The sequence below is a fragment of the Aegilops tauschii genome, chromosome 2 (genome assembly GCF_002575655.3).
Source record: "Aegilops tauschii subsp. strangulata cultivar AL8/78 chromosome 2, Aet v6.0, whole genome shotgun sequence".
Taxonomy (NCBI): domain Eukaryota; kingdom Viridiplantae; phylum Streptophyta; class Magnoliopsida; order Poales; family Poaceae; genus Aegilops; species Aegilops tauschii.
Window position 1 is genome coordinate 242,522,052 of NC_053036.3, and position 21,427 is coordinate 242,543,478.

Genomic DNA, 21,427 nt, shown 5'->3' on the forward strand with positions numbered 1-21,427 from the left:
GCACGTGAACATATGATTGTGATGTATGAGTTGCTCATGTTCGAACCGTGTCCCAATTGTCGCTTGCGCGTTCCTTGTTTCCATGCCGCCGTACCGTGGGAACCCGGTAGCCGGGAGCACCCCACCATTCTCTTGCGTGTTTCACACATCCGCACAATTCTCCTTGCGCCGGTATCTCCGTGAGCTACCGGAACCGATATGTTGCCGTGGCATCATTTTCGTTATCGTTGCCGTGGCACCCTTTTCGTTCCACCACGGTAACAAACGCTTCATAACATGCTCATGTCCACGCTTTCATAAAAATTGCTTAAAAACTTGCATATGTCATCCGCATCATGATAACAACATTTAAAATGTCTAAGATTGATGGTTGCATTAAAATTGCTAAATGACATGAGGATTTTTCGGAATTGTCGTTTGTTATTTCCGGCCTCATTTAAACTTGCCTAGATAGGTTGTTTAATTATGCTTCACCTCTTGCCATGTTAATCAACATTTAACATTGTTGGGTACTTAAACAAGAGCGAACTAAATAACTCGAATGTGGCATTTCGCCAATATGCAACTCATTGCATATTGAGCTCCACTTAACTTGTAGTTTCGTATGTGCACTTTGCCATGCCATGCCTCATTAAACCGGACATGCATCATACTTGATTGTGCATCATGCCATGTTTATGTGGTGGTTGTTTTACTATGTTGTTTGTTTCTTTCCGGGTTGCTTCTCTCGTTAGCTTCTGTTTTGTTCCGGAGTTGTGAGGATTCGTTCGACTACATCCGTTTGTCTTCTTCATGGAATCGTTCTTCTTCCTTGCGGGATCTCAGGCAAGATGACCATACCCTCGAAATCACTTCTATCTTTGCTTGCTAGTTGTTCGCTCTATTGCTATGTCGCGATACCTACCACTTGCTATATCATGCCTCCCATATTGCCATGAACCTCTAACCTTTGTCACCCTTCCTAGCAAACCATTGTTTGGCTATGTTACCGCTTTTGCTCAGCCCCTCTTATAGCGTTGCTAGTTGCAGGTGAAGATTAGGTTTCCTCCATGTTGGATTATGTTTATGTTGGGATATCACAATATCTCTTATTTAATTAATGCATCTATATACTTGGTAAAGGGTGGAAGGCTCGGCCTTATGCCTGGTGTTTTATTCCACTCTTGCCGCCCTAGTTTCCGTCATACCGGTGTTATGTTCCTTGATTTTGCGTTCCTTACGCGGTTGGGTGATTTATGGGACCCCTTGACAGTTCACTTTGAATAAAACTCCTCCAGCAAGGCCCAACCTTGGTTTTACCATTTGCCTACCTAAGCCTTTTCCCCTTGGGTTCTGCAGACTCAAGGGTCATCTTTATTTACCCCCCCCCCCCGGGCCAGTTCTCCTTCGAGTGCTGGTCCAAACCGAGCGATGTCCGGCGCCCCCTGGGCAACCAGGGTCTATGCCAACCCGACGTCTGGCTCATCCGGTGTGCCCTGAGAACGAGATATGTGCAGCTCCTATCGGGATTTGTCGGCACATCGGGCGGCTTTGCTGGTCTTGTTTTACCATTGTCGAAATGTCTTGTAAACCGGGATTCCGAGACTGATCGGGTCTTCCCGGGAGAAGGTTTATCCTTCGTTGACCGTGAGAGCTTATAATGGGCTAAGTTGGGACACCCCTGCAGGGTATAAACTTTCGAAAGCCGTGCCCGCGGTTATGTGGCAGATGGGAATTTGTTAATATCCGATTGTAGAGAACTTGACACTCGACTTAATTAAAATACATCAACCGCGTGTGTAGCCGTGATGGTCTCTTCTCGGCGGAGTCCGGGAAGTGAACACGGTTTCTGGGTTATGTTTGACGTAAGTAGGAGTTCAGGATCACTTCTTGATCATTGCTAGTTCACGACCGTTCCGTTGCTTCTCTTCTCGCTCTCTTTTGCGTATGTTAGCCACCATATATGCTAGTGCTTGCTGCAGCTCCATCCCACTACACCTTTCCTACCCTTAAGCTTAAATAGTCTTGATCTCGTGGGTGTGAGATTGCTGAGTCCTCGTGACTCACAGATACTTCCAAATCAGTTGCAGGTGCCGATGATACCAGTGCATGTGACGCAACTGAGCTCAAGTGGGAGCTCGATGAAGATCTTGTCCGTTGTGTTGTTTCTTTTCTTGTTGATTAGTAGTGGAGCCCAGTTGGGACGATCAGGGATCTAGCAGTTGGGTTGTCTTCTTTTCGTTTGGTTCCGTAGTCGGACCTATGTGTGTATCTCTGAATGATGTATGTTTTATTTATGTGTTGTGCGAAGTGGCGATTGTAAGCCAACTCTTTATCCCTTTCTTGTTCATTACATGGGATTGTGTGAAGATGACCCTTCTTGCGACTATACCACAATGCGGTTATGCCTCTAAGTCGTGCCTCGACACGTGGGAGATATAGCCGCATCGTGGGTGTTACATTGCCGTGGCGGAAATCCCGATCTATTCTGTTCCCCGAAGGTTTTAGGGTATATGGATATATATAGGCGGAAGAAATACATCAGGGGAGCCACGAGGGGCCCACGAGGGTGGAGGGCGCGCCTAGGGGGTGGGCGCGCCCCCCTGCCTCGTGCCTTCCTCGTTGATTCCTGACGTGCACTCCAAGTCCCCTAGATTGCTTCCGTTCCAAAAATAACTTTCCCGAAGGTTTCATTCCGTTTGGACTCCGTTTGATATTCCTTTTCTGCGAAACACTTAAACAAGGGAAAAAACAGAAACTGGCACAGGGCTCTGGGTTAATAGGTTAGTCCCAAAAATAATATAAAAGTGCATAATAAAGCCCATAAACATCCAAAACAGATAATATAATAGCATGGAACAAACAAAAATTATAGATACGTTGGAGACGTATCAGCATCCCCAAGCTTAATTCCTGCTCGTCCTCGAGTAGGTAAATGATAAAGAAATAATTTATGAAGTGTGAATGCTAGCAGGTGCATAAGTTTGATCAATGATAATTTCAATCACCTTTTCTAGCATCATTATATGTCATAACAGTAGTTCAACTCATAGAACTTTTCATGATCAAGTAACAAGCTATTCACATGTTAAAGTATAGATCATAAACTTTCTTGAAAACTAACAAACCGTGTTATTAGTCATCAAACAATTACAATTCATCTTATTTTCAGGAAGAGTCTATGTCAGAGCTTTGATTTAGCAAACTCCACATACTCAACTATCATTTAGTCTTCCATGATTTCTACCACTCAAAGCATATTTTTAGAACAAATAATATTCATCGAACACAGAGAAAGATAGGGGCTTAATGTTTCGCCTCCCAACCTTTTACCTCAAGGGTAATGTCAACAGTAATAATTCATGCTCAAATATATTTGAATGGCCATATATGCCTAGATCTTTCCATCACATGATGCTTGCCAACTAAAGAGTAGGTTGGAATGAGAAGGAATACTATTGACTCTTGCATAAAAGTAAAAGATAGGCCCTTCGCAGAGGGAAGCAGGGATTTGCAGAGGTGCCAGAGCTCGAAGCAAAAACAGAGATGAAAATAATTTTGAGAGGTATGTTTTCATTGTCAACATAACGACCAAGAGTTCCCAATATCTTCCATACTACATACATTATTGGCGGTTCCCAAACAGAAAGGTAAAGATTTTTACTCCCCCTCCACCAACAATCATCAATTCATGGCTTGCCCGAAACGACGGGTGCCTCCAACTAACATCAATCCTGGGGGAGTTTTGTTTGCAATTATTTTTTATTTGATTTTGATCTTTTGATCATGGGACTGGGCATCCCAGTTACCAGCCATTTTCTCGTGAATGATGAGCGGAGTCCACTCATCGTGAGAATAACCCACCTAGCATGGAAGATACTGCTAGCCCCTAGTCGCTACATGAGCGATTCGGTCATACAAAACAGATTATTATTTGAAGGTTTAGAGTTTGGCACATGCAAATTTACTTGGAACGGCAGGTAAATACCGCATATAGGTAGATATGGTGGACACTCATGGAAGAAACTGGGTTCAAGGAATCTGGACGCACAAGCAGTATTCCCTCTTAGTACAGATATTTTGGCTAGCAAAGGATTCTAAATAGCAAGCACCACATGTTAGAGGATCCATAACAATATAAATTCTATACAAATATACCCAAGCATAACTCATTATGTTGTCTTCCTTGTCCAACTTCAACTAATTTGCTCAGGTTTGAAAATAATTAATGGGGCTCACAATCATAGAAGATGTCCAAGATAGTATATTTATATGTGAAATCTCTCTTCCTTCAATATTCTTTCATGAATTGTTCAAATAACCAATACAATGTTTGCTAACCTTCAATAAATTTACCACCTCTACTTCTTATATGTGAAGGTATTACTCCCATGGGTAAGCATATGAAACATATATAATTTCAGATTTATGACATTCAAAGCATTCAACCATTTACTCATAGGATAAAGTGAAGCACACGAGTAAATGACAAACTACTCCAAAAGATATAAGTGAAGATCAATGAGTAGTCGAATAATTATGAAACTATGTGAAGACTCTTTAACATTTAATAATTTCAGATCTTGATACTTTATTCAAACAGCAAGAAAAACAAAATAAAATAAATTGACACTCCAAGCAAAACACATATCATGTGGTGAATAAATATATAGCTCCAAGTAAAGTTGCCGATGAATGAAGACGAAAGAGGGGATGCCATCCGGGGCATCCCCAAGCTTAGACTTTTGGTTGTCCTTGAATATTACCTTGGGGTGCCTTGGGCATCCCCAAGCTTATTCTCTTGCCACTCCTTATTCCATAGTCCATCGAATCTTCAACCAAAACTTGAAAACTTCACAACACAAAACTCAACAGAAAACTCGTAAGCTCCGTTAGCGAAAGAAAACAAAATACCACTTCAAGGTACTGTAATGAACTCATTCTTTATTTATATTGGTGTTAAATCTACTGTATTCCAACTTCTCTATGGTTTATAAACTATTTTACTAGCCATAGATTCCTCAAAATAAGCAAACAACACATAGAAAACAGAATCTGTCAAAAACAGAACAGTCTGTAGTAATCTGTATCAAACTTATACTTCTGGAACTCCAAAAATTCTAAAATAAGCTGGTGGACCTGAGGAATTTATCTAGTAATCATCTGCAAAAAGAATCAACCAAATATCACTCTCCAGTAAAACGTTTTAGCTAATCTCGTGAGCGCCAAAGTTTCTGTTTTTTACAGCATGATCATAAAGACTTCACCCAAGTCTTCCCACAGGTTCTACTTGGCACAAACACTAATTAAAACACAAAACCACATCTAAAAAGAAGCTAGATAGATTATTTATTCCTAAACAGAACCAAAAAGCAAGAAACTAAAATAAAATTGGGTTGCCTCCCAACAAGCGCTATCGTTTAACACCCCTAGCTAGGCATGATGATTTCAATGATGCTCGCATAAAAGATAAGAATTGAAACATAAAGAGAGCATCATGAAGAATATGACTAGCACATCTAATTCTAACCCACTTCCTATGCATAGGGATTTTTTGATCAAATAACTTATGCGAACAATAATCAACTGGCATAGGAAGGCAAAACAAGCATAACTTTAAAACTTTAAGCACATTGAGAGGAAACTTGATATTATTGCAATTCCTACAAGCATATATTCCTCCCTCATAATAATTTTCAGTAGCATCATGAATGAATTCAACAATATAACCAGCACCTAAAGCATTCTTTTCATGATCTACAAGAATAGAAAATTTACTACTCTCCACATAAGCAAAATACTTCTCATTCGGGATATTGGGAGTATCATAAGAGACTTGAATACTATAAATTGTTTCCACATTAAAAGAGTAATGTTCAGAAAAAGGGGAATCATAATCATGACAAGTTTTATAAATATAATCATCACTACTTTTTATAGCATAAGTGTCATCACAATAATCATCATAAGTAGCAACTTTGTTCTCATCATAATCAATTGAAACCTCTTCCGAAATAGTGGATACATCACTAAATAAAGTCATGACCTCTCCAAATCCACTTTCATAAATATTATAAGATTCAACATCCTCCAAAATAGTGGGATCATTACTTCCTAAAGTTGACACTCTTCCAAACCCACTTTCATCAATATAATCATCATAGGTAGAAGGCATGCTATCATCATAACAACTTTGCATATCAAAACTTGGGAGGCTAAAAATATCATCTTCATTAAACGTAGCATCCCCATGCTTGGGACAAACATTAATTGCAGCAAATATATTCTCAAAAACATCATCTTCATAAAACATAGCATCCCCAAGCTTGGGCCTTTTCATATCATAAGCATAATCACTCTCATTATTAATAGTATGGATAGCACCAATAGTATAGCAATTATCATATTCTTCCAAGCAAGTGCCAAAAAGATTTTCAAGATCATAAGAAGTATCATTATCTTCCCAATCATAATCATCAGAACAAGCAATAGGCACAACGAGATCATCATCAAGTGCATCATCTTCCACAATTGTTTTTGATTCATTTTCATGGGGCACAACAATAATGGGAGCAACATTATTTGGGAGAGATATCTTTTTACCTCTCTTCCTTTTTCTTTTCTTCCTCTTCACCTCATGTGTGGGTTCAATCCTCTTTTTGGAGCTCCTTATTAATGAGATTGGTTGAATAGAAGGCTCCTCCTCGTTACCTGATTCATCATAAGAAATAATAGGAGAATATTGGGAAGTCTCTTCCCTTTTGTTAGTATTCTCTTCATCTTCTATTTGTTTTCTTCTCTTTATGTAATTGGAAATATAAGGATTTTCAATGCAATTCACCGCACAATACATATAAATTTCCTCTAGATCAAAACCAAGAAGTTTATCACGGGCAAATACTGGAAGATAGTTAGTTATACGTTTCATTTCTTCGTAACCCATAAGCAAACTAAGTTCATTATAATGTGCAAGGGAAATCAAGTCATCACAATTTTTGGACACGATTAGATCATGAAACAGTTTGCATCGGATAGTTAAATGACCCAGTTCATTGCAAAGTTCACAAGTACGCCTAAGAAAATTTAAATTTTCAGCACTAACGTTTAGCCTTTCTTGCAACCACTTAGTTTCTAAATGCTTATGCCTCTTGCAATATCTATCTTCCCTATTTGGTGTGAACTTGCAAACCCAATGTACTCCACAAAAATTGACATGTTTATAGGAGACATTTTCATCATAACTAGTGCAATCATCATTAGTACTATGGATATTCAAGGAGTTCATACTAACAACATTGCAATCATGCTCATCGTTCAAAGATTTAGTGCCAAACATTTTAATGCATTCTTCTTCTAAAACTTTGGCACAATTTTCCTTTCCATCATACTCATGAAAGATATTAAAAAGATGAAGCGTATGAGACAAACTCAATTCCATTTTTTTGTAGTTTTCTTTTATAAACTAAACTGGTGCTAAAACAAGAAACAAAAAGATTCGATTGCAAGATCTAAAGATATACCTTCAAGCACTCACCTCCCCGGCAACGGCGCCAGAAAAGAGCTTAGTTGACGGGGTGTGAGTGCCGCTTACCTAGCCTCCCCAGCAACGGCGCCAGAAACTACTTGATGTCTACTACACAACCTTCTTCTTGTAGACGTTGTTGGGCCTCCAAGTGCAGAGGTTTGTAGGACAGTAGCAAATTTCCCTCAAGTGGATGACCTAAGGCTTATCAATTCGTGGGAGGCGTAGGATGAAGATGGTCTCTCTCAAACAACCCTGCAACCAAATAACAAAGAGTCTCTTGTGTCCCCAACACACCCAATACAATGGTAAATTGTATAGGTGCACTAGTTCGGCGAAGAGATGGTGATACAAATGCAATATGGATGGTAGATATAGGTTTTTGTAATCTAAAAATATAAAAACAGCAAGGTAGCAAGTGATAAAAGTGAGCGTAAACGGTATTGCAATGCTAGGAAACAAGGCCTAGGGTTCATACTTTCACTAGTGCAAGTTCTCTCAACAATAATAACATAATTGGATCATATAACTATCCCTCAACATGCAACAAACAGTCACTCCAAAGTCACTAACAGCGGAGAACAAACGAAGAGATTATGGTAGGGTACGAAACTACCTCAAAGTTTTTCTTTCCGATCAATCCATTGGGCTATTCCTATAAGTGTCACAAATAGCCCTAGAGTTCGTAGTAAAATAACACCTTAAGACACACATCAACCAAAACCCTAATGTCATCTAGATACTCCAATGTCACCTCAAGTATCCGTGGGTATGATTATACAATATGCATCACACAATCTCAGATTCATCTATTCAACCAACACATAGAACCTCAAAGAGTGCCCCAAAGTTTCTACCGACGAATCAAGACGATAACGTGTGCCAACCCCTATGCATAGGTTCATGTGCGGAACCCGCAAGTTGATCACCAAAACATACATCAAGTGGATCAATAGAATACCCCATTGTCACCACGGGCATCCCACGCAAGACATACATCAAGTGTTCTCAAATCATTAAAAGACTCAATCCGATAAGATAACTTCAAAGGGGAAACTCAATCCATTACAAGAGAGTAGAGGGGGAGAAACATCATAAGATCCAACAATAGTAGAAAAGCTCGTGATACATCAAGTTCGTATCACCTCAAGAACACGAGAGCGAGAGAGATCAAACACATAGCTACTGGTACATACCCTCAGCCCCGAGGGTGAACTACTCCCTCCTCATCATGGAGAGCGCCGGGATGATGAAGATGGCCACCGGTGAGGGTTCCCCCCTCCGGCAGGGTGCCGGAACCGGGTCCCGATTGGTTTTTGGTGGCTATAGAGGCTTGCGGCGGCGGAACTCGCGATCTATTCTGTTCCCCGAAGGTTTTAGGGTATATGGATATATATAGACGGAAGAAAACGTCAGGGGAGCCACGAGGGGCCCACGAGGGTGGAGGGTGCGCCCAGGGGGTGGGCGCGCCCCCTGCCTCGTGCCTTCCTCGTTGATTACCTGACGTGCACTCCAAGTCCCCTGGATTGCTTCCGTTCCAAAAATAACTTTCCCGAAGGTTTCATTCCGTTTGGACTCCGTTTGATATTCCTTTTCTGCGAAACACTGAAACAAGGGAAAAATAGAAACTGGCACTGGGCTCTGGGTTAATAGGTTAGTCCCAAAAATAATATAAAAGTGCATAATAAAGCCCATAAACATCCAAAACAGATAATATAATAGCATTGAACAATCAAAAATTATAGATACGTTGGAGACGTAGCAGTCCTCGATGCCGGAGTGAGATGGAGAGGCAGGGCGAGCCGACAAGTTGGAGCAGACTGTCGGTGTCCTGGGAACGAGGGTACCCAGACTTGCCTGCCTGCGGCCCAGGGCGTGGCTCCACCAACGGCCTGGTACGGCCCACCTTCAACAGCAACCACTCAAGACCCTCGCGAGGGGCCAAGCTCGCGAGGCGGACGACACCAAGACCTCCTCAGGGGCGGCCTCGCTAGGCTGGCTCCCGAGGAGCGGAGATATCTATGCAAAGGGCACCTCACGAGGTTCACGTGACGTGAGCCATGACAACTAAGGACAGGCGGGCACTAGCGGGCGCAGAGTACAAGTTTCCTCTTTGGTGCTAAAGGGGCAAGCGCAGGTGAGGAGTCCCGGGGCATCAGGCAAAGGTTTCCATATCGGTGCAACAAGACCAAGACTAGCAGGACGGAGGTCACCGTGGAGCCCATGGCTGCATCACCACCAGAGCCTTTGGCAGGCAAAGACCACCTTTTGTCAGGATAGCTTGTACTAGTTGTCTCCCTTCGAAATTGGCCATCGTGGGATCCCTTCTCGCCTATCATTTGGGAAGAGGACCAGGGCCTCTATAAATAGGACTAGCCACCACCGTTGTCAGGATCGACTCATCTTGGATTGGATCCACTCCACCAAGGCCATCTCACCAGCTCATTGAGCTCAAGAACACCTCCCCTCAGGAGGCTGTTGATCCACTGTACTAGTTCATCCTTAGCCCACGAGGAAATCCACCACACCATACTGGAGTAGGTTATTACACCACAACGGTGGCCCAAACCAGTATAAACTCTCGTCTCTTGTTCCTTGGGTTCAGCGATCTAGGCCTTGAGATCGTTGCGAGAGCGAACTAGGGAGAGAGAGATCTTCGTGCGCACCCCAGTGTTCGAACCTCGAGGGTTTGCTGGAACCCCAGAGCTCCTGCGTTACCGCCCGGTCGACGACCTCTACGACGACTGGCTAGACCGCATCGCCGAGCTTGTCAGCGCTGCTAGGGGCTCTCCCGCACCGTCTCACTCGCTACCTCGCCCACCTCCAGCTGCGGGCGATGTAGCTCACGGAGCGCCTCCACCACCCCCGCATCAAGACGACGCCCTCGCACCAAGACGCGCAGTCCCTGTGGCGTGACCCGCCACGCAAGGCGCCCGCACATGAAGAAGGAAGCTGCCAAGAAGTCCCTAGGCCGCAAGAAAACGCTCCTGCGCTCCCAGCACCACTGCGTCAAGACCGCGTGCCGCCTGCGGCGGCGGCGCGTGGATATTAGGATCAGGCTCCGCCTCCGCGACGGGCTCCGGTGACCACAGCAGGCTGCCGTGCCTTCACTCCCAAACTGCGCAGCGTCGTCTGGCCCGAAAAGTTCAAGCCGGACCTGCCTCCGCGCTACGACGGCACCCTCGACCCTGCTGAGTTCCTGCAGCTCTACGAGCTGAGCATCGAGGCGGCCAATGGCGACGAGAAGGTCATGGCGAACTGGTTCCCCATGGCCCTCAAGGACGGCGCGCGCTCGTGGCTCCTGAACCTGCCCGCAGGATCAATCTCCTCCTGGGGCGAGATGCGCAAGCGTTTTGTCGTCAACTTCCAGGGCACTCGCGACTGCCCGCCGGCCACAGGCGACCTGCGGCGTATCAAGCAGCAGCCAGGGGAAACCTTGCAGAAGTACATCCAGTGCTTCAACAGCGTTCGCCTCAAGATCCCCAAGGTGACGGATGAGGCCATCATCTCTGCGTTCTCCGACAGCGTCCGTGACGTCAAGATGAAGGAGGAGCTCGCGGTCCACGAGGAACTATGCACGGCCCTGGAGATGTTCAACATGGCAACCAAATGCGCAAGGGCTGAGGAAGGGCGCCTTTCCCTCCTCGAGCTCCCAGCTGCCGACCAGGAGGACAAGAAGGCCAAGATCAAGGACGTGAATCGCAAGGGGGCTGCCGTGTTCGCGGTGGAGTCAGAGATGAAGCACGGCCGGGACCACCCGGAATCATCTAAGGCCAACCGCCCATTCTGCGCCTTCCACAATGTTCATAGCCACAACTCCAGCGACTGTCAGGAGCTCTGGGCCATCCGATATGGACGCTTCGGTCGACGCCCTGAGCGCAATGACCGAGGCTACGGCCGAGGAGGAGGACGAAGTGGAGGACGCTGGGACGACCACGGCCCCCGCCAGGAGTGGCGCGACCGGCCTCGTGAGGACCGCTGGCAGGACCAGCCTCACGAGGGCGCCTGGAGAGACCAGCCTCGTGAAGACCGCCCCCAGGGCAACGCCGGCCTCCCTCCGTTGCCGCCTCCACCAAGAAGGAATGACGACCACCATCAAGACGAGGGGGCTGGGGGCTTCCAGGAGCCATGCGCCATCGCCTGTATCTTGGGTGGCGCTCAAGCCCCAGCCTCTCAGCGTATCTTCAAGCAGTTTGCTCGCAAGGTGAACGCGGCCCTTCCCAGGCTCGAGGCCACGTGCCTGCTCAGGTGGTCCAAGTGCGCCATCACCTTCAGCTCGTCAGACCAGCTCAAGTGCGCGGCAACCGCCGACGCCCTCCCGATGCTCTGCTCACCCGTCATTAGCAACGTTCAAGTTACCAAGACCCTCATCTATGGCGGCGCAGGGCTCAATGTCCTGTCCATCAAGACATTCGATAGCCTCCAAGTGCCATACGATCAGCTACAGCCTACCAAGCCCTTCTCAGGAGTGACCGACGGCTCCACCACCCTAATAGGACAGGTCCGCCTCCCTGTCACCTTCGGCCAGCGTGGCAACTACCGCACCGAGCTCATCGCTTTGACGTAGCCCACATCCGCCTGCCGTACAAAGCCATCCTTGGGTATCCAGCCTTGGCCAAGTTTATGGTAGTGACCCACCATGGCTACAACGTCCTCAAGATGCCAGGGAGCGGCGACATCATCACGGTCCCCTGTGAAGAAAAGGACGCGGTGTGCTCCCTCGAGCATGCTTCCCAAGCTGCAGCGGCCGAAGACCCCGACAACGAAGGCACCCTGTACCCTCCTGAGGCCATCCTCAAGAAGAAGAAGCAGCTACTCCTCCAAGGGCCTCAGGAAAGTGGTGTTTCCAGCGGCACTACCTCAGGATCTGCACCCGCAGCTGGGGTGCCTCCTTTCGTCGCATAGGAAGGCACGCCCGACGCCCTCCTCAGGCTAGGCTCGGGGGCTCTCTTCTGGAGGGCCTCAGACCTAGCCAACGTCACGAGGGAGGCGCTCGGGCACCATGTGGAGGCGTGCTTCACCGCACGTTTCCCTCAAGAGGGCACAAGGCATGGAGTGCCTAGTGCTCAGGAGTTCATCACCAAGGCGATCCAGGAGCTTCAAGAGGCAAGGACCATACGTGGTGACCGTCGCCCACCACCTAGCGCAGCTCCCCATCCTGGCAAGGACGGAGGGCTACGCGTCTGCGTCGACATTCCAGGGCTCAACAGGGCAGCATCTCAGGGACGTTTCTAGCCTTCGCGGGTTGGACGGTGCGAGGGTCCACCTCACAGCTATGTTCGCATGACATTTGGCCTGCCGAACGCGGCTATCACCTTCCAGCGCCACTTGCGGAGCATTCTGGTGGCTCAGGAGGCCAGGTGTCACGCTGTCCTGGCGGAGATTGCGACAGTTCTTCAGGAGCCACCTGGGCTTGTGGAGCCTCCTGAGGCTCAGGACCCTGGCGGCTCGTGAGGAGCAACTTCTCCGGCACGCATCTTTAGCTACTCCAACACCACTCCAGCTACGGTATCAGGTGACTCTTTCCAGTTCATTCAGTTAGTGGCGCTCTTCGGGCAGCATTATCCCCAAGTCGCATGGGCCTGTCCCTGCGGCGTGTATCCTTTTGCATCTTTAGCTTACTCTGTTGGGAGCGCCTCTTGGGCTGCATCATCCCCAGGCCGCTCGGGTCCGTCCCAGTGGCATGTGTCGTTCTTGCATCTATCTGAACGAGCTTGCCCTCTTCCATGGATTACCTTATGATTATCACCTGCCTGTCCGGTACTTCGATAGCATGAATGTTGCACGGCCTTCCAAGCCTGCCACGACCGCCTCATGATTAAGGCCTGGCACGGCGCCTGTGCTCGGGTCCGTCCCTACAGCGTCGCCAAACCCAAGAGGCCGAGCTCTGGCTCGCGGGCCCGCTCCCTTGTACATCACCTCCCATGGCCCTTGGTGCCTTGTTCTCGCAGGAGCTAATCGCGGAAGGACAGGACAGAGCCCAGTGCCAGTTTCTGCTTTTTGCCTATTTCAGTGTTTTGCAGAAAATGAATATCAAACGGAGTCCAAACAGAATGAAACCTTCGGGAGAGTTATTTTTGGAACGGAAGCAATCTAGCAGACTTGGAGTGTACGTAAGGGAAGCAACAAGGAAGGCACGAGGCAGGGGGGCGCGCCCACCCCCTGGGCGCTCCCTCCACCCTCGTGGGCCCCTCATGGCTCCCCTTACCGACTTCTTTTGCCTATATATCTCCATATACCCTAAAACCATCGGAGAACAGAATAGATCGGGAGTTCCGCCGCCGCAAGCCTCTGTAGCCACCAAAAACCAATCGGGACCCTGTTCCGGCACCCTGCCGGAGGGGGGATCCCTCACCGGTGGCCATCTTCATCATCCCGGCGCTCTCCATGACGAGGAGGGAGTAGTTCACCCTCGGGGCTGAGGGTATGTACCAGTAGCTATGTGTTTGATCTCTCTCTCTCTCTCTCTCTCTCTCTCTCGTGTTCTTTAGGTGATACGATCTTGATGTATCGCGAGCTTTGCTATTATAGTTGGATCTTATGATGTTTCTTCCCCTCTACTCTCTTGTAATGGATTGAGTCTTTGTGGATTTGAGAACACTTTATGTATGTCTTGCGTGGGATACCCGTGGTGACAATGGGGTATTCTATTGATTCACTTGATGTATGTTTTGGTGATCAACTTGCGGGTTCCGCCCATGAACCTATGCATAGGGGTTGGCACACATTTTTGTCTTGACTCTCCAGTAGAAACTTTGGGGCACTACTTGAAGTTCTTTGTGTTGGTTGAATAGATGAATCTGAGATTGTGTGATGCATATCGTATAATCATACCCACGGATACTTGAGGTGACATTGGAGTATTTAGGTGACATTAGGGTTTTGGTTGATTTGTGTCTTAAGGTGTTATTCTAGTACGAACTCTATGATAGATTGATCAGAAAGAATAACTTTGAGGTGGTTTCGTACCCTACAACAATCTCTTCGTTTTTTCTCCGCTATTAGTGACTTTGGAGTGACTCTTTGTTACATGTTGAGGGATAGTTATATGATCCAATTATGTTATTATTGTTGAGAGAACTTGCACTAGTGAAAGTATGAACCCTAGGCCTTGTTTCCTAGCATTGCAATACCGTTTACGCTCATTTTTATCATTAGGTACCTTGCTGTTTTTATATTTTCAGATTACAAAAACCTATATCTACCATCCATATTGCACTTGTATCACCATCTCTTCACCGAACTAGTGCACCTATACAATTTACCATTGTATTGGGTGTGTTGGGGACACAAGAGACTCTTTGTTATTTGGTTGCAGGGTTGCTTGAGAGAGACCATCTTCATCCTACGCCTCCCACGGATTGATAAACCTTAGGTCATCCACTCGAGGGAAATTTGCTACTGTCCTACAAACCTCTGCACTTGGAGGCCCAACAACGTCTACAAGAAGAAGGTTGCGTAGTAGACATCAAGCTCTTTTCTGGAGCCGTTGCCGGGGAGGTGAGTGCTTGAAGGTATATCTTTAGATCTTGCAATCGAATCTTTTAGTTTCTTGTTTTATCACTAGTTTAGTCTATAAAAGAAAACTACAAAAAATGGAATCAAGTTTGCCTCATACGCTTCATCTTTTTAATATCTTTCATGAGTATGATGGAAAGGAAAATTGTGCTCAAGTGCTAGAAGAAGAAATCTATAGAATATTTGGCACTAAATCATTGTATGATGAGCAAGATTGCAATGTTGTTAGTATGAATTCTATGAATATCCATGATGCTAATGATATGCAAATCCACAAGCTTGGGGAAGCTATATTTGATGAAGATGATATTTTTGTCCCCCAAGTTTTGATGAGCAAATTTATTATGATGAAAGCATACCTCCTATTTATGATGATTATTGTGATGACAGGTATGCTATAAATAATAAAGATAACCATCAAACTTGTCCTCATGATTTTAATTTTCAATTGGACTATGCTTCACATGATAGTTATTTAGTTGAGTTTGCTCCCACTACTATTGATGAGAATAAATTTTCTTATGTGGAGAGTAGTAAAATTTCTATGCAAGTAGATCATGAAAAGAATGCTTTATGTGCTGGTTATATGGTTGAATTCATTCATGATGCTACTGAAAATTATTATGAGAGAGGATCATATGCTTCTACATATTGCAATAATATCATGTTTCCTCTCTATGTGTTGAAAATCTTGAAGCTATGCTTGTTTTTCCTTCCTATGCTAGATGATTCTTGCTCCAATAAGTTGTTTTCTCACAAAATCCCTATGCATAGGAAGTGGGTTAGACTTAAATGTGCTAGTCATATTCTTCATGATGCTCTCTTTATGTTTCAATTCTTATCTTTTATGTGAGCATCATTGAAATCATAATGCTTAGCTAGGGGGGTTAAACGTTAGCGCTTGTTGGGAGGCAACCCAATTTTTTTCTTGCTTTTTGGTTCTGTTTAGTAATAAATATTTGATATAGCCTCTGGTTAGATGTGGTTTTATGTTTTAATTAGTGTTTGTGCCAAGTAAGACCTATTGGATCTTCTTGGATGATAGTTATTTGATCTTGCTGAAAATTCCAGAAACTTTCTGTTCACGAAAACAATTGTTTAAAATCACCAGAACGTGATAAAATACTGATTCAAATTGCAGCAGATCAATAATAAAATTACCTAGGTCTTCCTATTTTGGTAGAATTTATTGAGTTCCAGAAGTTTGCAATAGTTACAGATTACTACAGACTGTTCTGTTTTTGACAGATTCTGTTTTTCGTGTGTTGTTTGCTTATTTTGATGAATCTATGGCCAGTAAAATAGTTTATAAACCATAGAGAAGTTGGAATACAGTAGATTCAACACCAATACAAATAAATAATGATTTCATTACAGTACCTTGAAGTGGTGTTTTGTTTTCTTTCGCTAACGGAGCTCACGAGATCTTCCGTTAAGTTTTGTGTTGTGAAGTTTTCAAGTTTTGGGTAAAGATTCGATGGACTATGGAATAAGGAGTGGCAAGAGCCTAAGCTTGGGGATTCCCAAGGCACCCCAAGGTAATATTCACGGACAACCAAGAGCCTAAGCTTGGGGATGCCCCGGATGGCATCCCCTCTTTCGTCTTCGTTCATCGGTAACTTTACTTGGAGCTATATTTTTATTCACCACATGATATGTGTTTTGCTTGGAGTGTCATTTTATTTTCTTTAGCTTTGCTTGCTGTTTGAATAAAATACCAAGATCCAAAATTCTTAAAAGTTAGAGAGTCTTCACATAGTTGCATAATTATTAAACTACTCATTGATCTTCACTTATATCTTTTGGAGTAGTTTATCGTTTGCTTTAGTGCTTCACTTATATCTTTTAGAGCACGACAGTAGTTTTATTTTGAAGAAATAGATGAAATCTCATGCTTCACTTATATTATTTTGAGAGTCTTAAACAGCATGGTAATTTGCTTTGGTTATGAATTTAGTCCTAATATGATGGGCATCCAAGAGGGATATAATAAAACCTTTCATATAAAGTGCATTGAATACTATGAGAAGTTTGATTCCTTATGATTGTTTTGAGATATGAAGATGGTGATATTATGTCACGACCGGTTTTTCAATAAAATATTTATTGAGAGACCAATCGCTTTTACTGACAAGTAAAGAAGAATTCCTTCTCACAGGTAGACAATATCTTGGTCATAGAAGAAAAATACCAGGAGTACTGAATATAATACAAGGTTGAGCGGGGACTGCTCAACAATTTATTACATGAATGCCGATAAAACATAACGGCGGATAGGGTGGCATAACTACTAACTCACGATAACAACGATGGTGGAAATATCACCGCGAAGTGGGTGATATGACTCCTGAAAACTACAGCTCTTCGAGCGTCGGAGCGAGGCTCGAGGAGACTTATTGCGGGTGGCGGAAGCGTATATAATACAAGTGACCAATATCCGGGATCGCACAGGACTGACTGGGACTCCTCTAGGCGTCGGACACACTATCAAATTCTTCATCCAAGAGATCGCCTTCGTCAACATCTGACCAAATCAACAAGCCAGGTGAGTACTATGAAAGTACTCGCAAGACAGTTCGGACATAAGATATAACAAATGTAAACATGAAGCGTAAGGATGGAATAACAAGTGTGTTCAGACATAGAGATAATAATGCATGGGAAAATAACAGAGAAGTCGGGCGGTAGTCCTCCCAAAATCCCAAAGTAAATACTGGGTGCCAAACGAGGGTCTGAATGACTCCTCGAGAGGAAACTGCAAGAATAGTAATACTGGTGCCAAACGAGGGTCTGAATGACTCCTCGAGAGGAAACTGCAAGGATAATAATGCCACAGTCGGGCGTCGGGGCGACACCACATAAAGGGCTTATAACAGAAAATGAAGGCAGTGCGTGCCACAGTCGGACGTCTGAGCGACATCACATACAGGGCTTATATTGAAAGTAAGAGACAAACATGCCATAGTCGGACGTCTGAGCGACATCACATAAAGGGCTTATTTTCGTAACTTAGTAGCTCATGAATTTTTAAATCATATCACGAGAATAATCAGACATGAGATAAACAACAGGGTTAGTCCATCCACAGGAGTAACGTTCCGCCAAGTCTACTACTCAAGCTTACTTACCGGAACGAAGGATATACCACGAGGTTACGACATAGACATGGATACGCTGATCACGATACTTGACTATGGATACGATGACTCGGAAGGATTTGACTCTGCAGAGTTTGTACTTTAACCACAGCCAACGGATTTCAGTAGTCACGGGGACTAGTTCCATTTACGGTGTTTTGGAAGAAACACGTCTAACCAGTACACACCCATTCAACATTCCGAAGCCAGGGATCACCCTCGGCAACTTTCAAGAAAAACCTTGAGACGGGGAGGCTACAACCTCGCGTAGCATGGGATCAAATTTCTATACGCGCGCTCTAAGGGGTGCCCCCCTCTCGGGCCCAACCGGAAACACCCATGCCCCCTGACCGGATGACTGGCTTTAATCTAGGGCCATGGAACCATCATCCCGGCCCCTCTGTTTGGTGTGTACACGGAAAGAGGTTACCAACTTACTAAACCGCATTCTGGCAGAAAACATGTGGTAGCACGGAAGGTGGAAGAACGATAACGTGACTCAGTCCACGTTAACGTCGGAATTTGTCGGATGACGCAAGGCTGGTATGCTACAACAGTACCACCTTGCTGCCCTTCATGTCACCACATGATTAGACCATCTCTCACCAGAGATCATCGCAACTTTGGAACATGCGGGTAGTTGCTTCACAAGCAACGAGGTACTCACCGATACTCATATGCCACGCACAACCTCTCACGCAAACATGCAAAAACACCTATCATATCAAAGGTTCAAACATGCTTGCCTGGTTCGGAGAAGTCGGAGTCTAGCTCGGCGAAGTTCGCGGCTCCGTCACCTCTTCCGGAACCTACGGCATAACGAAAACGGGCACTAACGTGAAAACCAATGCGTGCATAAAAACTTCTCCAATTTTTTTCCAAATAAATACTATAAAAAACTAGACAAAAATACAAGACTGATAAAAAAAGAATCACTCAAAAATCACTTTTTATTAAAAAGTTATAAAGGTTTCTGTCCAGGGACTCATCTGTAATGAAACAGAAAAGTTCCAGGGGTTTAACTGAGAAAACAGAAAACGCTTCGGAAAGAAACGCGCCAGCTCAAAAGGAAGACGTATTTGCCCGAAGGCGCCAACAGAAAACGTTTCGAGGGAGAGGAGAATAGAGGCTGACAGGGGGGGTCCACATGTCAGGTTTAAAAAGCTCGCCGGCGCCCGAAGACTGCGGTGGTCGCCGGCGTCGAACCACGGCGAGATAGGGAGATCGGAGTGTACCAAGAGCTTCAGCGTGTCCTTCCACGTTGGTGGGTGGTGGTCTCAACCGTCGGAGACCATCACGTCGACGGCGACACTTTCTCCAGCGGACGGCGGCTCGGGCGATGGTGGAGAACTCCGGTGGGTGCTGCAAACCTCGAATTGAAGCGCGGGTCAGAAAGAGGGATGCACTAGAGAGCTACTCGCAAGAGATGGGAGGCAGAGGTGCACGCACGGGAGTGAATCGAGCAGGATCCCGTGGCGGGTCGCGGCGGCCGGAGCTGGGGAAGAAAGCTCCCTCGGGGCTCTTCCAGTGGCTTGGCGCGGTCTAGGTGGAGTGCAGAGATGGTGTGGGTTCGAGTTGAAGCTCGGGGCCTCTATTTATAGGCGGATCGAGGGGACGGCCGTGAACGGGGTTGCTCCGGCGAGCGATTACGGCGAGGCAGTGGTTGAGCAGGGGGTTTGAGTGGCCAGGCAGCATCAGTGAGGTGTACTGGTGCCGTTACCCCGCTAATCCTGGTCGGTCTTGGCGTAATGGCGCTGGTCCATGGTGGGGTGGCCGCACGGGCTCGACGGCGGCAGAGAGCGCGCTCCGCGCCCAGCGGTTCACGACGAGAGTGGCAGCGCGTTCTGGAGAGTGGGCGGCCACGCGGCGATCTCCGGTGGCTTGGGCGGCGCTGGGTGGCACCGTCTGCGCCGCGCCTCTCTCTAGCGGCCGCAAAGCCGCCGCTGGCGTCGGTCACGGGGCGGCGCACCTCCTCCAGCTCGTCGCCGACGCCCGCAAGCGTCCAGGCGTTCGTGCGGTGCAGGGACAAGGGGGAGGGGACGGGGAGCAAGGTGCCAACGCGGTTATTGGCGAGATCGAGGAGATGTTCTGAAGAAAACGACAGCAGCTTCTGAACTGCACTATGAATTTACTGAACTTGACATTGACAATGCCCTGCAGGTGTTCGACAGAATGATTTGGCAAGCAGAAAATTTTTCCTGGAGCTGGGACTTGGTGAGGTGACCTCTCAATGCACCCAGAGGCTGCCTGATTTTTCTCAGAATTTATGGAGAAGGATTTGAATGAATTTCACCAAATTTGACAAATCAGGTCCAAACTTGCAGCAAGTATAGTTTGAAAAATTTGAACTGAAGACCAGTGGATCTTCATGGTTCTTGGTTGAGGGTTCAAAGGACTAGGAAGGGAAAAAGGTTTGGGGGCAAAAATCAAAACAGAAAAGGTAGCTCCTTTGTAAATCTCCAAGGGCTAGAATAGGAGACAGAAATTGTTTTGATATGATTTAAATGGAAAATAATCATATGGGGAGGTTCAACTTGCTGGATTTGAAGTAAGTCATGATCCAAAGGTGAGGAGAGGTTTAAGGGAGGGAATTTACCCTTGGGCCATGGCAAGAGGAATTTTTGAAAGTGGCAAAGGATCTTTCCAAAAGCTCTAGGGCCTTTTTCAAAGAAATTTTCAAAAGGCATTTTTCCAAGAGAAAAACATTTTGGTTTGAGTCCAAAATAAAGAGGAAAACCTCCAAGACCAAAATCAAGTTTTGAGTGAAGCCAAAAATGAAGTACTAGTCACAAAAGAAAATATGTTGAGAGGGAAAGTTCTTTTAGAAGAAAATTTCAAATCACTTCCCTCAAAACAAGAAAAAGTTTTGAAAAAGCCAAATAAAATTTTGGGTGTCACAACACCTACCCCCTTAGGAAAAATCTCGTCCTCGAGATTTCAGCTGATCCTCAAATAGGTATGGATATTCTGCCTGAAGGAAATCTTCCCTTTCCCATGTAGCTTCATCCTCAGTGTGGTTGCTGCACTGAACCCTGAAATTTTTTGTTGTTTTCTGACGGGTCCTCCTTTCAGACTCTTCCAAAATCCTTACTGGCCTCTCCCTGTAGGTGAGGTCTGGTTGAACATCAATGTTTTCATGAGGTACATGCTTCTCCGGGTTACTTACACATTTTCTCAGTTGAGAGACGTGGAACACGTCATGGACGTCTGACAGCTCCTTGGGTAGGTCTAGTTTGTAGGCTACTGTGCCTCTTCGTGCGACTATACGGAA